We start from the raw sequence: 14,847 nt of genomic DNA on the forward strand, positions 1-14,847 counted from the left end.
ACTCACAGTTGGAACATCCACACTCACAGTTGGAACATTCACACTCACAGTTGGAACATCCACACTCACAGTTGGAACATCCACACTCACAGTTGGAACATCCACACTCACAGCTGGATCATCCACACTCACAGCTGGATCATCCACACTCACAGTTGGAACATCCACACTCACAGTTGGAACATCCACACTCACAGTTGGAACATCCACACTCACAGTTGGAACATTCACACTCACAGTTGGAACATCCACACTCACAGTTGGAACATCCACACTCACAGTTGGAACATCCACACTCACAGTTGGAACATTCACACTCACAGTTGGAACATCCACACTCACAGTTGGAACATCCACACTCACAGTTGGAACATCCACACTCACAGCTGGATCATCCACACTCACAGCTGGATCATCCACACTCACAGTTGGAACATCCACACTCACAGTTGGAACATCCACACTCACAGTTGGATCATCCACACTCACAGCTGGATCATCCACACTCACAGCTGGAACATCCACACTCACAGCTGGAACATCCACACTCACAGCTGGAACATCCACACTCACAGCTGGAACATCCACACTCACAGCTGGAACATCCACACTCACAGCTGGAACATCCACACTCACAGCTGGAACATCCACACTCACAGCTGGAACATCCACACTCACAGCTGGAACATCCACACTCACAGCTGGATCATCCACACTCACAGCTGGAACATCCACACTCACAGCTGGAAACCACACGGTGTTAAGAGACAACCAGGTGTCAAAAACAAAATCATACATTGTAGTTAAAGATGAGTGTGTGTGTGTGTACTCACCTATTTGTGGTTGCAGGGGTCGAGTCATCGCTCCTGGCCCAGCCTCTTCGCTGATTGCTACTAGGTCCTCTCTCTCCCTGCCCCATGAGCTTGATCATACCTCGCCTTAAAACTATGTATGGTTCCCGCCTCCACTACGTCACTTTCTAGGCTATTCCACGGTCTGACTACTCTATGATTGAAGAAATACTTCCTAACATCCCTTTGATTCATCTGAGTCTTCAACTTCCAATTGTGACCTCTTGTGTCTGTGTCCCTTCTCTGGAACATCCCGTCTTTGTCCACCTCGTCTATTCCGCGCAGTATTTTATATGTCGTTATCATGTCTCCCCTGACCCTCCTGTCCTCCAGTGTCGTCAGGCCGATTTCCCTCAACCTTTCTTCATAGGACAATCCCCGTAGCTCTGGGACTAGTCTTGTTGCAAACCTTTGCACTTTCTCTAATTTCTTGACGTGCTTGACTAGGTGTGGATTCCAAACTGGTGCTGCATACTCCAGTATGGGCCTGACGTAAATGGTATACAGAGTCTTAAACGAATCCTTACTGAGGTATCGGAACGCTATCCGTAGGTTTGCCAGGCGCCCGTATGCTGCAGCAGTTATCTGATTGATGTGCGCCTCAGGAGATATAGTCGGTGTTATACTCACCCCCAGATCTTTTTCCTTGAGTGAGGTTAGCAGTCTATGGCCATCTAAACTATATTGTGTCTGTGGTCTTCTTTGCCCTTCCCCAATCTTCATGACTTTGCATTTGGCAGGGTTAAACTCAAGGAGCCAGTTGCTGGACCACGCTTCCAGCCTGTCTAGGTCTCTTTGTGGTCCTGCCTGATCCTCATCCGATTTGATTCTTTTCATTAGCTTCACATCATCTGCAAACAAGGACACTTCTGAGTCTATCCCTTCCGTTATGTCGTTCACATATACCAAGAACAACACATGTCCTAGGACTGACCCCTGTGGAACCCCGCTTGTCACAAGCTCCCACTCTGACACCTCGTCACGTACCATGACTCGTTGTTGCCTCCCTGTCAGGTATTCTCTGATCCATTGCAGTGCCTTTCTTGTTATGTGTGCCTGATCCTCTAGCTTTTGCAGTAACCTCTTGTGAGGAACTGTGTCAAAGGCCTTCTTGCAGTCCAAAAAAATGCAGTCGATCCACCCCTCTCTCTCTTGTCTTACTTCTGTCACCTTGTCATAAAACTCTAGTAGGTTTGTGACACAAGATTTTCCTTCCCTGAAACCGTGCTGGTTGTCAATTATACACTTGTTTCTTTCCAGGTGCTCCACCACTCTCCTCCTGATGATCTTCTCCATGACCTTGCATACTATGCACGTTAGTGATACAGGTCTGTAGTTTAGTGCCTCATGTCTGTCTCCCTTTTTAAAAATTGGGACTACATTTGCCATCTTCGATACCTCAGGGAGTTGCCCAGTTTCAAATGGCACACACAATATCTCTGCTCCCTCTTTAAGGACCCACGGAGAGATGTTGTCTGGTCCCACCGCCTTTGAGGTGTCAAGTTCGCATAGCAGCTTCTTCACTTCCTCCTTGGTTATATGTACCTCATCCAGCACTTGCTGGTGTAGCCCCCTGTTCTGATTTCCTGGAGTCCTACTGGTTTCCACTGTAAATACTTCTTTAAATCTCGTGTTGAGCTCCTGACATACCTCTCGGTCGTTTCTTGTGAATTCCCCATCACCCTTCCTCAGTCTGATTACCTGGTCCTTGACTGTTGTTTTCCTCCTGATGTGGCTGTACAACAGCTTTGGGTCAGTCTTGATTTTCGATGCTATGTCGTTTTCATATTGTCGCTGAGCCTCCCTTCTTATCTGTGCATATTCGTTTCTGGCTCCTCGGCTAATCTCTTTATTTTCCTGAGTTCTCTGTCTTCTGTACCTTTTCCATTCTCTAGTACACCTAGTTTTTGCCTCCCTACACCTTTGGGTGAACCAAGGACTCGTTCTGTATTCCCATTATTTCTGTTTCCCTTGGGAACAAACCTCTCCTCTGCCTCCTTGCATTTTGTTGCCACATAGTTCATCATTTCTTGTACTGGTTTTCCTGTCAGTTCCCTCTCCCACTGAATGTTTTGAAGGAAGTTCCTCATGCCTGAGTAGTTCCCCCTTTTGTAGTTTGGTTTTCCCAGCCTATTCCTGCTACTCTCTCCACTTGGAGCTCAACTATGTAGTCGAAGCACAGAACCGCATGATCACTAGCTCCCAAGGGCCTTTCATACAAGATATCCTCGATGTCCGAACTACTCAAGGTGAATACAAGGTCCAGTCTTGCTGGTTCATCTTCTCCTCTCTCTCTCTGGTAGTGTCTCTAACATGTTGATGCATGAGGTTTTCCAGTACCACATCCATCATCTTGGCTCTCCATGTTTCGGGACCCCCATGGGGCTCCAGGTTTTCCCAGTCAATCTCCTTGTCATTGAAATCACCCATAACTAGTAACTTTGCTCCCCCCATGTGTGCTCTCCTGGCCACCTCGGCTAGTGTGTCGACCATTGCTCTGTTGCTCTCATCGTATTCTTCTCTTGGCCTCCTGTGTGTGTGTGTGTGTGTGTGTGTGTGTGTGTGTGTGTGTGTGTGTGTGTGTGTGTGTGTGTGTGTGTGTGTGTGTGTGTGTGTCTTGAGATGTTATCAAGATGACGGGTGAGAGAAAGTGAATGAAAAGAGAAAGAGATAACAAATATTTATGTTAGGCGCTAAACCCGTGAAGGAAGTCATTCGCTTAAAGTGTCAGGACAGACTCGAACCTCTGTTCCGCAATATATTTTATTAAGTGGTTCATCCGTGAGTGGTCATTCTGTGGATTGGTTGACTGACGGGGTTTAAAGCCTATCGACTACATTAGGGTCATTAAGAATACACCTAACTTTTCACCGCCAGACATAAATACATTAATCTCTTAAATAGGGATTAAACTCTCAGCATATATTCGCTGAGAGAAATATACTCTCAGTGAATATGTATTGAGTTATTCAGTGGAGGCTTGAACCTCAGCTCTGTTTTGTATACCGCCGTGAAAGTCATTCGGCACGAAGTAGTGAAGACTCGATCCTCCATTCTAGTTTATGAATCATACGTTACATTCTGTGGGGCGCTAAACCCGGGCTGGAACCTCCGCTGCCTTGTTACTGATCTCTTGAGCATCAGAAACATTATATACAGACATGGGTGCACCTTAACACATTCTTAATCTTATTTACTGTAAGTATAATGGAAAAATATACTTGAAAACCCACACACTAATGACACAGACAACATGACGGTGGTGCTACAACTACCATCATCACCACCATAATAATAGCCACCACCACAAATCACAAGTTACCACCACTAACAATACCAGCAACAGCATCACCACTCCCACCACATCCATCATAATAACCACCGTCATACCCACCGCCACAATAACAAGTTACAACAACTAACATTACCAGCAACAACATCACCACTACTAGCAGCACCATCACTACTACCACTAGCACCAGCACCACCGCCACTACCACCACCAGCAGCAGGAGGTTCCTGCTGTAAATCGTAAGGAATCGATAGTTCCTCCCTCTCCGGGGTCAGGCAGGGCGAACTGTGGGTGAGGTGTGAACCACTGACTGTGTGGGAGTCAGTGTGGGAGTCACAGTATTTGTGAAAGTTACAGTGTGTGGGAGTCATATAATGTGAGTTACAGTGTGTTTGTGGGAGTCACAGTGTGTGTGTGGGGGGGAAGAGTTACAATGTTTGAGCTACAGTGTGTGTGGGAGTTACAGTGCGTGTGAGTCACAGTGTGTGTGTGTAGGAGTCATCGTGTGTGTCAGTCGCAGTGTGTGTGTGGGAGTTTCAGTGTGTGAGTCACAGTGTGTGTGGGAGTCATAAAGCGTGAGTTACAGTGTGTGGGGGAGTTACAGTGTGTGGGGGAGTCACAGTGTGTGGGGGAGTTACAGTGTGTGGGGGAGTCACAGTGTGTGGGGGAGTCACAGTGTGTGTGTGTGAGTCACAGTAAGTGTCTGGGGAAGGGATGGTCAGTCACAGTAAGTGTCTGGGGAAGGGATGGTCAGTCACAATATCAGGAACTGATTGTATGGCAGTCACAATATCAGGAACTGACTATATGTGGCAGTCAAAATATCAAGAACTGACTGTATGTGGCAGTAACAATATAAGGAACTGACTGTATGTGGCAGTAACAATATAAGGAACTGACTGTATGTGGCAGTAACAATATAAGGAACTGACTGTATGTGGCAGTAACAATATAAGGAACTGACTGTATGTGGCAGTAACAATATAAGGAACTGACTGTATGTGGCAGTAACAATATAAGGAACTGACTGTATGTGGCAGTAACAATATAAGGAACTGACTGTATGTGGCAGTAACAATATAAGGAACTGACTGTATGTGGCAGTAACAATATAAAGAACTGACTTTATGTGGCAGTCACAATATAAAGAACTGACTGTATGTGGCAGTAACAATATAAGGAACTGACTTTATGTGGCAGTAACAATATAAGGAACTGACTGTATGTGGCAGTAACAATATAAGGAACTGACTGTATGTGGCAGTAACAATATAAGGAACTGACTGTATGTGGCAGTAACAATATAAGGAACTGACTGTATGTGGCAGTAACAATATAAGGAACTGACTGTATGTGGCAGTAACAATATAAGGAACTGACTGTATGTGGCAGTAACAATATAAGGAACTGACTGTATGTGGCAGTAACAATATAAAGAACTGACTTTATGTGGCAGTCACAATATAAAGAACTGACTGTATGTGGCAGTAACAATATAAGGAACTGACTTTATGTGGCAGTCACAATATAAAGAACTGACTGTATGTGGCAGTAACAATATAAGGAACTGACTGTATGTGGCAGTAACAATATAAAGAACTGACTTTATGTGGCAGTCACAATATCAGAAACTGGCTATATGTGGCAGTCACAATATCACGAACTCACTGTATGTGGCAGTAACAATATAAGGAACTGACTATATGTGGCAGTAACAATATAAAGAACTGACTTTATGTGGCAGTCACAATATAAAGAACTGACTGTATGTGACAGTCACAATATCAGGAACTGACTGTATGTGGCAGTCACAATATCAGGAACTGACTGTATGTGGCAGTCACAATATAAAGAACTGACTGTATGTGACAGTCACAATATCAGGAACTGACTGTATGTGAGTCACAATATCAGGAACTGACTGTATGTGGCAGTCACAATATAAAGAACTGACTGTATGTGACAGTCACAATATCAGGAACTGACTGTATGTGACAGTCACAATATCAGGAACTGACTGTATGTGGCAGTAACAATATAAGGAACTAACTGTGTAAATTAATGAACAATACTCTCACACACACAATATCCTTTTTTCAGGAAAAATTGCGAACTGAACAGAGTTTTTTATTTTCAAAATGTTTCTTGCGGTCTCGCTGGAAGAAGCATAAATAGCAGATCTGCAGAGTGAAAACAGAGCTTTCAGTGCCAGGGTACAATCATACACCTAAATTATAGGGAATGTTTGTTATTTCTGGAATTATATTGCCTCTAACATAGACAAGAAAGACGCATCATATATTACACATAAAATAATCTGAAGAGATTGTGACCAAATTTGCACATCTAGATTACTCCCTACGAGAGAAAGCTCTACAGACTCGAAGCAGGATGCATCGAATACACTAAGATATAACTCAGTAAGTGTAAGTGTACATACAAGACTTATCAATACTCTCTCTTCATAATGAGTACTGCCAATAGACCCTTGGCTACCTTCAAGAGGGAACCAGATAGGTTCCTCAGAGTCACTTCTCCACCAGGTTGTGCCCTGCTAGCACCAACGACCTGATTGATCTGATCATCAACCAGGAGGCCTGGTCTTGGACCAGGCCGTATGGGCTATGATCCCAGGAATTAACTACATTCACCGTGTTTTGCACTATTCTAAATTTAAATCTATCAAGTCTCGATGCTGGTGAGGAAATTAGATCTATCCCTGATTTTTCTCTGGTCAAATCTGATTGAATCTGGTCAAGAAATTGGATATACCCCTGATTTTTCTCTGATCAAATCTGATTACCTCACATTTCCCAGGCGCTGTATCACCCTTAAGGATTTAACGCTTCCTCATGAAAGAACAGCAGACATAAAATCAGCAGCAACAGCAAAAAAGAACAACAAAAACTAATAATCTATATCCATAAATGCAAAGGGTCCCATGAAGAATATTACATTTTCCTCATAGTCTGCGGGATAGTGCCCAGTTTTCAAAGTGTCCGTAGGTATAATGTCACTTTCCTCAACGTTGGTGAAGACAGAGCCACTTTGACCAACCATCGGTGGGAACAATACCACTTTTACCAACCTTAGGTTGGGGTAATGTCACTTAACCATAGACCTGCAAATCTTTCACCTCCATACTATGAACAAGAACACAAACATCATTCCACAATTCATTTCCTCCGTTTTCTATAACCGAGTAACTGACGTTTGTCCTCACTGAAGAACAAACTGTTTTCTGTAGCCCACTGAAGACTTGGCAAGCATCACCGCTCTTACTGGAGAATAACAATATAATACAATACCGACAAGCCGTCTGAGGGACTGATTATTTCACCTTCTGCTCTCTCCAGTTTATAGCACACTATCATTATATTAATGGCACACAGCATGTAGATGAGTAAGACCTATGTGCAACAGTCCGTACATTTACATTTCCAGGACTTATGCTACCTCCTCTATTTCGACTGAAGCAGAGTCCTGAACAAGCGAAACGTCTTGTCAATAGAAGAACCAAACTACCGCATGTCTCTGAAGAGGCACTGACTGGCGAAACGTCATCATAAAAAAGACACCACCCAGGAGTTGCACATATATTATTTTCATCATCTTACTGGGGTGTTCTTCAACAAGATATAACATTCCAGCAGGCACTGGAGTTTACTTGTGCATTAATCATTCCCAGGCAAACCTCACCCCCACCTTCCTAACTTTTCCACGAACATATCTCCTGATATTGCATTTCCATTCGTGCTCACTCCAGCCAAGCTCATGATATTCCCATCTCCGAATTTTCCACAGATTCCACGTATCACACATTCAGAATTATCTCTCTCCATCTTTTAATTTCTTTTTGCCAGATAACATTTTGTCGAGATTATTCTTATTCTTCCCTTTCCCTTTCCGCTTATCTCTGTGCTGCATGTTTTTATTTCTGTCTAAATGCAATCTTATCTTCTTTCTGTAAATATTAGCCATTTTTAGTGTTCATTTACCAGAGTAAGAGATATTAATCTATTTTTTCAAACCCATTTCCTAGTACCTACTTACCTGTAGGTGAAATGGGCCCACAGGTATAAAGAAACGTAAGCAGCCTCTCTATCCTCCCCAGGATCGAACTCGGGTCTTTACGTTCTGAGTCAAAGACGCTACCGCTAAACCATGAGCAACTTTCTTCCCACCTCTTTCAATATTTACTCTCCCTCTCCCTCCCTACCTCCCTCCTTTCTGTCTCCATTTTTATTGATGATTTCTTGAATTTTGAACTCGAGCTGCGTTGCAGTCAAAGCCGGCTCCACAATTTTGCCTTCTTTCAGTTTATTCTATAAATGAAAAGCAGTTTGATAATGACAAATTAAAAGCAGTTACATAAAGATAGAAAATAAGCAGATGTACATATCCCGTTACCTATATTATCTAAGTTACTTATGTTATCACTGCCTGATATCAAACTGGAACAACCAAACTGCAAAGGAAATACTGCAGGAATGTGAACTATTAAGAAACAGGAAAGTGTATAATGAATGTAAGAATAGAACTGTAAGATCTACCTTCCATCTTACATGTTCACGAGACAGAAAATACCAGCAATCCTGTCAGAGTGCAAAACGTTTAACAAACTTCTGCTTCACATTCACAAAACAGGAACAATTCATACATCCGACCAAACATGTGTCCCTGAAATATTAGGTTTGAACACGTATAGCCTTTACTCTGAAAATCAGTCATCTGCATACGAATTAAGCTATTTACAAATGCGTTAATTCATATATACATGCATTAAGCCATCTGCACTCGGACTGAGCCATTTATACATGCGCTAATCTATTTACATGTGCATTAAGTCATTTACACACCCATTAAGCAATTTACATATCCAATAAGACATTTACACATCGTTATGCCATTTACATATGCACTGAGCCATTTATACACGCGTTAAGCCATTTACACATGCATTAAGTCACTGACACCTGCAAAAAGGAATTTACATACGTAGAGATCCATTTATACATGCATTAAGCCATTTGCACATGCATTAAGCCATTTACACATGCGTTAAGCCATTTATATAGGCGTTAAGCTATTTAAGCATGCGTTAAGTCAAGATGAACAAACGTTAGTACCGTGGCTAGTACTCCTAACTAGCCCACAAACTAGGAATAATAACCAACGTTTCGGTCCGTCCTGGACCACCGTCAAGTCTATAAATAAGACATAAGCAACACTTGGGTATCTCCGTTGCTGAAACATATCACCTGTATTGCTAACATTTTTAATCGAATACAGAAAAGAATTATTTACTGAAGACAGTGAAAAACGTGAAGAGGTAACTTTGAGATGTTCACTCTTAAGAACCTTGATACGTGTTCAGTCAAGTCGTTACCTGACAATGGTTCAGGATGGGGCGAAACGTCGTTTAGTTTCATCTACAATTTGTAGATTATTTGTGAATGCAAAGCTAATGTTTAAATCTGCCATTCAGATCAACTGCGACAATCACACTATATCATAACATGATAGGTTGTAGGTCAGGTAAAATTAGTTAGGAAACAGGACAGGTATTTTATGACTCAAGAAACCGTAATGACGCCGAGTGGAAACAAATCACGGTACGGGAGGGGAATGAACTCCTATCCAACGCGTTAGCCACTGGGCCAGCTGGCTACAATAAGATTCATCCAATTAGGTATATTTATACACCATAGGAAGGTTAGCATAGGCACTGCTGTGACCACAAATGCAAGTTTTTATAGATGAATGTTCCGCCAGTGTGACCGTGACGAACTCTAGCTCACCACGGTAATGAGTTCAGTGCCCGCCGGTACCGTGGTTTAGAACAAGTGTTTTCTGACGCGGGTCTTGGTCTAGGATGACCCGCCACTGGAGCTCTTGGTCATCTGATCGAGGCCTTCCGCTGGCTTACCGGTCCACCCCTTTAAAAATTAAGGTTATGATTACATACGATAGATGCGGAGAAATTTTCTCCAGGAGGGGATATCAGCCCCCCCCCCTTCAGCCCCTTTCAGCTCTGAGGGGCCCAGCCCTCTCAGAAGGGGCAAGCGTCTTGTTTACTGCTACAGTGAGTAATTGATCACAGATGCCGTACGAGTATGCGACGTGGTCAAGCGACCGTTGCTCCTTGCAGTCCAGTGTTGCAGAGTGTATTTTAATAAGAGACAGTACATCTCTTACTTTAGCAGGACAATTAAGGAAAATCCTGCTCCCACTTTATTACCATAGTAAAGATAGTGGACATTGTTGTCTATGCTTAAGACAGCAAGAATCAAACATTCTGCTTTGCTTCATCAAGGAAGTGGCAAGGAAGCAAAAGTACTATGTCAGCTTTTTTTTGTGCTGGGGAGTAACGGCGTGGGGCGCTGTGGCGTCTTCAGATTACTTTTGACTCTACTGAGAGTGACACTGACGCCAGGATAACCAACAAAGAACACTGATCTGTGCGTTAGTGTGAACAAAGTATCTCATAAAACAGAATAAACACTTAAGAGAAGTGTGATCAGCTTCTTTAGTGATAAGATTGTGAACAATAAAGACAAATCTTGTGGAACATAGTGTACCAGTGTACGTATTCTTAGACTATGGAAGACGTGGACATCCAAGGACACTTCAGCTTCTATCAAGTCACCGATATCTGTCGAAGGTGTGAAGAACACCATAGCTCACGCTACAAGAGCAAGGTAGGTTACGAATTGCGCAGTTCTTGAGTCGCAAGGAGTTTGTAATCAACCTATAGTCGGCAGTAAGGTGCGGACTTTTGAGTCCAAACAAGTACGCAATTTGTCAGCAATCAGTGAATGAAATATGCTGACATAACACCCCCTAGGGGTAATTTATAATCTTACAAATTATAAATCTTTACAGCCCATTGAGAGATGACTTCGACAGCTTCTCAAGACCTCGTCTGCAGGGGCGGCTGTGCAGGCGATGAGTTGTCTTTCTAAGTTAAGTACAAACTCTTTAAACTTAACTGGTAATGCCATTTCTCAACAATAGAGGAACACTACTATAGGGCTACTGGCCCATGCTTGGTAGGTCGCTGTCAAACCCAACCTTTCTTAGTTATGTGATTGTTCAAGCTAACTTTAAACCTACCAAGGAAATAGTTTCAATAACTATAGAACTCTTTCTGCTGACCAAACCATTTTTCATATATTTCGTTCTAAATAGAACGAAACGTAATATGTAAATAATATCTATGAATACATAGCTTCGCTCTACCATACTTTTCTCTTCAATGTTCAAAATTTTGGAGTTTTTTTTTTCATTCCATCCAGCTACAACTCTTTTTCCAATCATCAATTTCCTTTATTAATTATAAAATTTATGTTGCCAATCAACAATCTCCTTTATGCATTCTAAAATTTAAGTTTAGATTTCTAAGTCTACCTGGCGTCTCGACCAGGAGCCGAGACTCGATCCCCCACAACTGCAACTAGGACGACACAAAGAGAGTTACCTTCACCGCGTCTCACGTTCAGTTAATAAGTGTGCTACGTCCAAAATTTTTTGTCAATTTTTTTCTCTTCGTTAATTTTCTTCATCTCTCCTTTTCTTCTCCTTTACTCCATTTCTTCTCCTCTTATTTCCTCCCTCTAGATTTTTCCTTAACATTCCACTCTGTGTTTCCTCTCTAATTTCATCTCCTACGACCTAAATGCATAAAACTTATGTTTTTTTCAACTCTTGTCCTGCTTCTGTATTCGTTCGATCCACACGTACATACAGTACCTTAAAAATAACGTTCTCAACGTACGTTCTGAAATCCGTACTCCACTCACGTTCTGAAGCACGTACTCTACTAGCGTTCTATAACATGTCTGCCATTTACGTTCCTAGCAGACAAACATGTTTGCCCTTACTCTCTGGGACTTGATCAATCCCTGTCCAGTAACCTATCCATTTAACGCAGGTAATGTCCGGATGTTCCTGAACGTGTGTGTGTGTGTACTCACCTAATTGTGATTTCAGTGGTCCAGACCAAAAGAACCTTAGAAAACTTACCTAACTTTATTATAAGAAGCGCAATTTAATTTAGCCAAACCGAACTAAATATATTTTAGATGAGTTTACAATAATTTAATAATAAACAAACATAATGAAATATATTTTGTCGTTAGGTTCAGTATGATTTCTGCGAAATTATTGCATACACAAATTTTCGCTTGCCTTATTCGGCAAGAAGAGCGTTGCTATTTAAGCCAAAGCAGCAAGTTTTTCCTATTCGCACGCGCGACATTAATATATATATATATATATATATATATATATATATATATATATATATATATATATATATATATATATATATATATATATATATATAAGAAAACAACCGATACTAGTTGATACTTTTTAAGATATTTATATATTACACGTGTATATAATTAAAAATATTAACATTAACACTCTACCTCACGATCGTGTGAGTTATTCATACACTCACACACACACAAACCATACCACGGGTGGGGATAGAACCCGCGATCATAGTCTCAAAACTCCAGACCGTCGCGTTAGCCACTGGACCAGCTAGCCACAGTAAGATTCGTCCAACTAGGTATATTTCTACACCATAGGAAGGTTAGCATAGGCACCACTGTGACCACAAATGCAAGCTAGCCTGGCCTTGACGAACTCTAACTCAAGTCCCCTCAAAACCGTTAACATGACTTACGAAATCGTAATGACACGATTGCAAATAAACCATATGGTTTGTTTGTAATCGTGTCATTACGAATTCGTGAGTCACACACACGCATACACACACACACACACACACCCACCCCGCCCAACAACCTCCCTCCCTCCAATAACCATCCTCCCCCTCCCCCATAACCATCCATCCCCTCTCTCCCCCAAACCATCTAACTCCCTCCCCCAAACCATCTAACTCCCTCCCCCAACTATCTCTGCCCCTCCAATAACCATCCTCCCCCTCCCCCACAACCATCCATCCCCTCTCCTAACCGTCTATTCCCCTCCCCCTAACCAGGATGAGGACAAGGGGCTCCAAGGACGAATCTGAGAGGGAGGAATGGGAGATAGAGCTCAAAAAAAGGGAGGAAGACTGGGGAAGGAGACTAGATGAGCTGGAAAGGAAGATGGAAGAGAGGTTAGCAGCAGAATGCAGAAGGTGGAAGCAACAGGCCACAGCAGCAGAAATCAAGATAGAGAGATTAGAAGAGGAGCTGAGACATCTGAAACAGCACAGAGACAAAGATATTACAGAAGTAGCATCGGCAATGGCTACATCGAACACAGACAACAGGTCCGAAGGAAGCATGGAAACTAAACTGTATGCAGAGGTCCTGTCAAACCCACATGGGGCCAAAACAAAGACAGGGAGCACTCTAGGACAGAAAGAGAGGTTGGAAGACATTGATGGAACTAGGACATGTGCAAGGACCTTACCAGATACCTGTGGGGGCCAGGAGCAAGTGAGCAGGAAGGATAAACCAAGAAGCATAGGGGCCATAACGAGGGAAGGGACTGAAGGAAGGAACACTCCACGGGAAGGAACTAAAACACATCAGAGGATGCAATGGGAGTCACAGTGGGAGGTGGAAAGGGAGAGATCCGTGTTTGTCTATGGGCTAGACGAAGCTAAAGGGGAAACTTATGATGAAAGAAAGCAGGAGGAGAAAAAAGCGATTGAAGACATCATGAAGGTGATAGGCGAGGGGGACATGACCCAGGTGGCAAATTTTCGGAGAATTGGGTGGTTCACAAAGAAAAGGAATCGGCCTCTCAAAGTAATTTTCAAGGCAGAATCAACCCGAACCATGATCCTGCAGGAGAAAGCACGGCTGAGAGGCAAGCAGGAGTTCCGGAGTGTGTACCTCGACCGAGACAGAACACAGGACGAAAGGAAGACAATGAAAGAGAGAGTTCAAAAACGAAAGGAGAAATGGGAGGAAATGAAAAAGGAGAGCAGAATAACCCAGGATCAAATGGAAGGACAAGCGCACCCCCCAGAAACACCTGCAGAAGGACTCCAGCCACGACACCCCCAAGGCAACTGAACATTCCAAACCAACCATCACACACCGATCCCTCTGTTTCCACCCCCCGCACCACAGTTACAGTATTAGAACAGAAGTTGAAGGTTTGGTACACAAATGCAGATGGATTAACGAATAAACATGAGGAATGGCAAGAAAGAATCAATGAGAAGTCCCCAGACATCATAGCAGTTACAGAAACAAAACTCATGGAGACAATAACAGATGCAATCTTCCCACAAGGATACCAGATCATGAGGAAAGATAGAAGGGGTAGGGGGGGAGGTGGGGTTGCTCTGCTCGTAAAAAACAGATGGAAATTCGAGAAAATGGAAGGAATAGATGAGACAGGAGAAAGAGACTACATAGCAGGTACACTTCAGTCTGGGGAACACAAAGTGGTCATTGCAGTGATGTATAATCCACCACAGAACTGCAGGAGGCCAAGAGAGGAATATGAAGAGAGCAACAGAGCAATGGTAGACACACTTGCTGAGGTGGCAAGAAGAGCTCACTCCAGCAGAGCAAAGTTGCTGGTTATGGGGGATTTCAACCACAGGGAGATTGACTGGGAAAACCTGGAGCCACATGGGGGTCCCGAAACATGGAGAGCCAGGATGTTGGACGTGGTGCTGGAAAACCTCATGCACCAACATGTTAAGGACACTACCAGAGTGAG

This window comes from Cherax quadricarinatus, chromosome 5 (assembly GCF_038502225.1).
Source record: "Cherax quadricarinatus isolate ZL_2023a chromosome 5, ASM3850222v1, whole genome shotgun sequence".
Taxonomy (NCBI): Eukaryota; Metazoa; Arthropoda; class Malacostraca; order Decapoda; family Parastacidae; genus Cherax; species Cherax quadricarinatus.